We start from the raw sequence: 6381 nt of genomic DNA, 5'->3' as shown, positions 1-6381 counted from the left end.
GTGGTAGTGTGTGCCTGTAGTTCTGGCTACTTGGAAGCCTGAGGCGGAAGGATCACCTGAGCCCATCAGGTCGACACTGGGGTGGCTGTGAGTGAGTCACTGCACTTGAGCCTGGGCAACAGAGTGAGACTCTGAATCAAAAAAAATTAAAAATAAATAAAATTACATTTTACTGCAGGCCAAACTGCCAGCCTACCCTACCCCCTTAACAAATCAAAGAAAACTCCATCAGATGCAAGACTAGGGCAGTCCAACCTTTTAATTCATGGTTTAGCATAATAATCACTAAGAAGGTGGAAGGCTGAATACCACCCCTTAACTGACCAAAGCCATAGAAACAATAATAAGACCACCTTTTAGCTCAGGAACGTGTGAATTTGAAATGTGTGGCAGGTCTCCTACAAAAGACAATGTGTTCAAGGAAAGACCTCTCCCCTTGTCTCCTCCCATAGGGCGCCCAGAGATGTCAGTCTCCAGAGTGGTAGTTACCTGGGCTCCACCCTTCTTCGCATATCAACCCTTGTGAAGGTATATCAGAAATACTGTAAAGGGCAAAAGGTGCGATTTCTTTCACCCATGCCAGCTCTGGCATGTCACCCTTTCTTTTCTCCCTTTTTTTCTCTAATAAACTTTGTTTGAAAATTTTGCTGGCCCCTCTAAAATTCATTTTAGAAACAAGCCAAAGAGTCCATGGATTCTGCGCCGCACCCCACCTGGCATCATCAGGAGTGGGAGAAGAATGTTGTCTTTAGATTCAGACAGGATTAATGTCAGCAGTTGGGAGGAGATATTCTTAAACACACCACAGGCATTTATGGTGGGTTCATTCTTTTTTTTTAATACATATTTTTTATTTTAAAATTGTGGGGTATAGTTAAGGGTTAGGCATACAAATATGCATTGTGCAGGCACCCTTGTTGATGAGGTGTGCCCCCCCATCCCCAGACAGATATTGACTACCGTTAATCCCACCTCCCTTTCCCTCCTGCCCCCCCCATAGTTTCCCGCCACTGTCAATCCTTTTCTTATAGTATTATGATAGTTGTTCAAGCTCCACTTATGAGTGAGAACATGTGATACTCAGATCTTTGTTTCCGTGAGAGATCACTCAGTATTATAAACTCTAATTCCATCCAGGTTGCTGTGAAATTCATGATTTTGTTCTTTTTTATGGCTGCGTAATATTCCAATGTGTATGTGTACCACATTTTTTTAATCCAGTCCTCTTTTGATGGACAGTATAGTTGGTTCCATGATCTTGCTATTGTGAACAATGCTGCGATAAACATACATGTGCAGGTATCTTTTTTATAGAGTGATTTGAGTTCTTCAGGTTATATTCCCAGTAGGGGGATTGTGGGGTCATATGAAAGGTCGATTTTTTAGAGCTTTTAGGAATCGCCACACTGATTTTTTTTTACACCGATAATAAACAAACAGAAACTCCAATAAAAAGCACAATCCCATTCACAATAGCTACAAAAAAAATGAAATACCTTGGCATCTTCCTAACCAGAGATGTGAAAGACCTTTACAATGAAAACTACAAAACACTGCGCAAAGAAATCAAAGATGACACAAACAAGTGGAAAAATATCCCATGCTCATGAATTGGAAGAATCAACATTATGAAGATGTCCACCTTACCTAAGGCAATCTACAGATTTAATGCAATACTCATCAAATTACCAACAACATTCTTCTCAGATCTAGAAAAAACAATACAGGAATTCATATGGAAACACAAACAACCAAGAAGAGCCAGAACAATCCTCAGCAAAAAACAAAACAAAACAAAAACAAAGCAGGAGGTATCACACTACCAGACTTTAAACTTTACTATAAAGCTACAATAATCAAAACAGCTTGGTATTGGCACAAGAACAGGCATATAGACCAATGGGATAGAGGTGGGTTCATTCTTATAGTGAGAGAACACAGTTGCTGGGAGGGGAAGAAGGCCAGCAAGTGACCATGGCCAGCATAGGGATTTAAGGCCTGTTGGCTACTTTTTGGCCAGACCACCAAACATAACCATGAAAAAGTACACAGAGGAGAGAATATCCAATAGGTGGCTCAGGGAGCCCCACTGGGAGCATGGCTCCTCCTCAGTGGATTGAACCAGACAAGTGTTTGGATCCTAATTTGGCAGTTTCTAGAAACCAGAAATTGTCAGGGTTGTGCAGCCCTAGCAAGAGCAGCTCATAGGAACCCTAACTCACAACGACTGACAGAGAATTCAGAAGGGGGATTATTAATTCACAGTGAAGACTGCAACGTAGGCCTCTCCAGAAATTATTATAGCACAAAACTTCCGTCACCCACGGGCTGTGAAACAGGGTGAGGAGACGAGTCCATCCCACCTCGACCTCCAAAGCAGAGAGCCAACCAGGTGACTTTTGAGTGACAATATTACTATTCTGTTAATACACCTTTTTCTTGAGATACGTTCTAATGTGATCCATTTTGGCTACAGCTTCTTTTAACTGAGAATATTTTATTCTTTCATCTTCACGTTTCTCTAGTTTCTTCTTTTTGGTTTAGAGCGTGTTCAATTGTTTCATCTCAAGCACTTCATTCTCCATGTGGTTCTCTTTCATAAGCTTTTGTCTATAGTGTGCCTGCAATCTGCCAGACCCAGGGACACACAGTCCTGGTTTTTCAGTCATGGTGGGGGAGGGAGGAGAGGTCCACAGAACATTCTGGCCTAACAGCAGGGATGGAGGGAATCCAGGAAGACTTAACGGAGGTGGTGCCTGAGCCTAGGGTTGAAGGGCAAAGGAAAAAGATAATTCTTGGCCAAAGACCAGCTTGCACCTGGAACAGATAGCCTGACTGGCAGTGGGAGTAGGGGCTGGGAGAAATTTGGATTCAGATCCAGAACTGGAAGTGGCTGAGAATGAGGCAAATTAGACAGACATGGGTCAGGCCCCAGGGACCATCAGAGGCTACACCAGGAAGCTTGGCCTTTCTCATCAGCATTCAGAGGCAGGAAAGGGGCTCAGTCAGGTGAGCAAGGTATTCAATTCAAATATACTAATCTATTTGGCAGTTAGAGCAGTATATTTGGCAATTCCATTAATGCTGGCAAAGATGGTGGGAGGCTTTACTTGGTCAACTGGATGGGGGAAGGGGATGGCTTGAGAGACATCTGAGAGGTAAAATAAGCAAAATGTGTTGGTTGGTAATTTACATGGGGTGAGGGAGAGAGAAGAGCCCAGGATGCTGGCCAGGCCAGTGGATGTTGGGGTTACTTTATCAGCTGCAGTCCAACCAGGAACACCAAAGCCACTCTGGGCACGGCCTTTAACACAGAGGGAATTGATGCAGGGATTGGTTACATCCTGATAGAAGAAACTCCCTGAGAAATCAACTAGGAAAGAGTGGGCAGCCCAGAAACCAGTAGAAGGAAGCGGTTACCATCTCCAGGGTGGAGGGACAGAAGGCGGAGGCGATATCACAAGAGCCCAGGGAGGTGACACAGGAGGCTGGTACCAGGGTGGGCCTCTCTGGAAGGACCTGGAGCCAATGCCAGAGATTCCAGAGAGGAAGAGAAAGGTCCGACTTCCACCCTTTCTGCCCACCAGCCTCGCCAGTGCCCCAAGCGACCCACCCCACCTGGAAACCAGTGCCCCAGGGAGCCTGGGAAATGCAGCCAGGTGGTCAGCCCTCCTGGGACAAGAGCTGGAAAGGGGGAGGTTTTAGCGTTAATGCCAGCACACCCACCCAAGTGGACAACAGGGCAGAAGAGAGGTCACCTTGGGAAGGTTGAGGATGCGTCTGTTTCTGGACACGGGTAGTTTGAGGTGCTTGTGGACATTCAAGGTGGGGCTGTTCAGCAGGTATGGGGCTACAGGGGTCAATTGCTGGACCCCCAATTCCAAAGATGGGGAGTGAGGAGAGAAGGTCTGCATATACAGACTTGGAATTGACCAGCCTACTGGTAGGAGCTACAGTAGTTACAGCAATGGATAACTAGGGTAGTGAACAAGTTTGCTTTATGTAAAAGAAACAAATTATTTTCCAAATGGTTGTACCATTTTATGTTCCCAGGAGCTGTATGAGTCCCACGTGTTCCTCATTTCTCCAACATTGTCTTTTTAATCCTAGCTATTCTACTAGGTGGGGGAAATGTACTTCAGTGTGGGTTTTTCTTTTTTGAGTTGGAGTCTCACTCTGCCACCCAGACTGGAGTGCAGTGGCCGCTACCGGCCACTGCAGCCTCGACCTGCTGGGCTCCGGCAATCCTTCCACCTCGGCCTTCCAAGTAGCTGGAACTACAGGCATGCGTGCTACCACACCAGGCCAATTTTTTGATTTTATTGTAGAGATGAGGTCTCGCCAAGTTGCCCAGGCGGGTCTCGAACCCGCGGGCTCAGGCAATCCACTCATCTCAGCCTCCCAAAGGCACGGGATTACAGGCTGAGCCACCGAGCCCGGCCATTGTGGTTTTAATTTGCATTTCTTTCGTGACCTTTGAGATTGAACACCTCAGAAAAGACTTTTACATCATGTGAGCCTATCTTGAAGAAATTCTACACTGAAGGCTTCTACGAGGAAGTCAGAAAAGGGGAGCAGAATGGGAATGTGGGGAGCCAGAGTCTTCTAGCTTACAGGTCTCAGGATACATTCTCAAGTTATGCAGGAAACCCCTTTCAGAAAATTCCTTTGTCATCTCCTAAGAATCTGGGGTTACCACTAAGGACCTGAGCTCAAGATGGGAACCTGGGCCTCACCGCCCTGGGTTCAAACCCTCACTTTACTACTTGCTTGCTGAGATCTTGCACGCTTGGTTTTCTCAGCTGTAAAATGGGAACAAGAAGATCTTTTTGTGGAATTGCTACGTGGATTCTATCAGGTAATGCTGGCAAAGTGGCCAACCTGGTATCTGGCACTTACTTGGTACTCAGTAAATGCTGTCAGTTTTGTTACTGGAAGAATTAAATAGATGCTGCAGGTCAGCTTTTCTCCCCATGAAGAAATCGAAACTCTGGCAAATTAAAAGAAGTGTGCAAAGCAACCTGCTAATTAGAGCAAGCGTTGGCACAAAACCCAGGTCTCCTCATTCTCTCGCCAGTTGTCAGCTCCCTCCTAAGGAGTCACTGCCTTAGGGCACGGATTTCTTGGTCCTCCTGTCAGGGGACAAAGAGTAAATATCTCAGACTTTTAAAGGATTCTAACAAGGGCTCATCTCAATCTCAGGCTGCTAGGGCTTTGCTCTAGTCTGTTTTTTTCAGAAAGCATCAACACCCAAATAATAAACACAAGTTGAATTTTGTCCCAATGGCATCTATCCAGTGCTTTAAGGTCTGTGGAGAGGTCATAGTGATTTGCTTTAGGGCATGTATCTGTCACCTCACCCTCATCATCCCTACTTGTCTGTCATGAAAGTCACAGCAGATAGAACTGTGTGCAAGTTCTCTGCCTTTTGGAAAAAATAGTTTATTCCCAACCTGTGCTCCCCTGAGTTTCTGAAGTCAGGAGCCAGAGATTCCAGAGAGCAGGGAAAAGGAAGGCCCGACTTCCTCCCCCTCTGCCCACCAGCCTCACCAGTGCCCCAAGCGGCCTGTCCCATCTGGAAACCAGTGCCCCAAGCCTCCCTTTCCCTCGGCCTTGGGAAATGGGGAAGAAACCAACCAGGTTGCCTCAGATCAAAGGAATTTTAATTAATACTGCCAAAGCAGTAGTGCTTGTCAATACGCATGTATATCTATATTTTAAGCGATGTGTTTTTTAGAGAAAATAGGTCTGCCTCCAGGCTAAGTGCAGCGGCATAATCACAGCTCACTGCAGCTTCAAACTCAAGTGATCGTCCTACCTCAGCCTCTCGAGTAGCTGGGACTACAGGCGCCCCGTCCCCCACACCCATCTAATTGTTTAGGTTTTTTGTGAGATGGCATCTCGCTATGCTGCCCAGGCTGGCCTCGAATTCCTGGCTTCAAGTGATCCTCCGGCCTCGGCCTCCCAAAGCGTGCTGGTACAGATTCAACTAAGACGTCCTTCCCGCAGCTGTCACAGCATGAAGCTCCTTCTGGAGGGAGTGGAGGGAGCTGGGGACTTGCGCAGGGGCCGCCAAAGACTTCGAAGGTCACACGTCAACACTCGCTGGCTCCCTCCTTGGCTTCCCGGGCTTTCCGCGCGCGTGCATCCGGGAGCGCGCCCTGGGCTGCAGGTGTCCGTACGTCCCCATCAGCGATGGCGCCCAAGTCCCCGGACGTGAAGGCCGGTGCCCCGCGCCTCCGCCCCCGCTTCTCTGCAGCGACACGACGGCCAGGCGGCGAGTGGGAGCCCATCCTCCGGTGCCAGGGGCAGCCCCTCGTCTCCCCGTTCCGGGGCGCGTCTGCGCTTCACCATCGCGCCTCGGGCGCCCGCGGGGCGGCC

This window comes from Carlito syrichta, unplaced genomic scaffold (genome assembly GCF_000164805.1).
Source record: "Carlito syrichta isolate Samal-C Ts95f unplaced genomic scaffold, Tarsius_syrichta-2.0.1 Scaffold123321, whole genome shotgun sequence".
In the NCBI taxonomy this organism is placed as follows: Eukaryota; Metazoa; Chordata; class Mammalia; order Primates; family Tarsiidae; genus Carlito; species Carlito syrichta.
The sequence above is the reverse complement of the archived record's forward strand: the minus strand, read 5'-3'. Positions refer to the sequence as shown.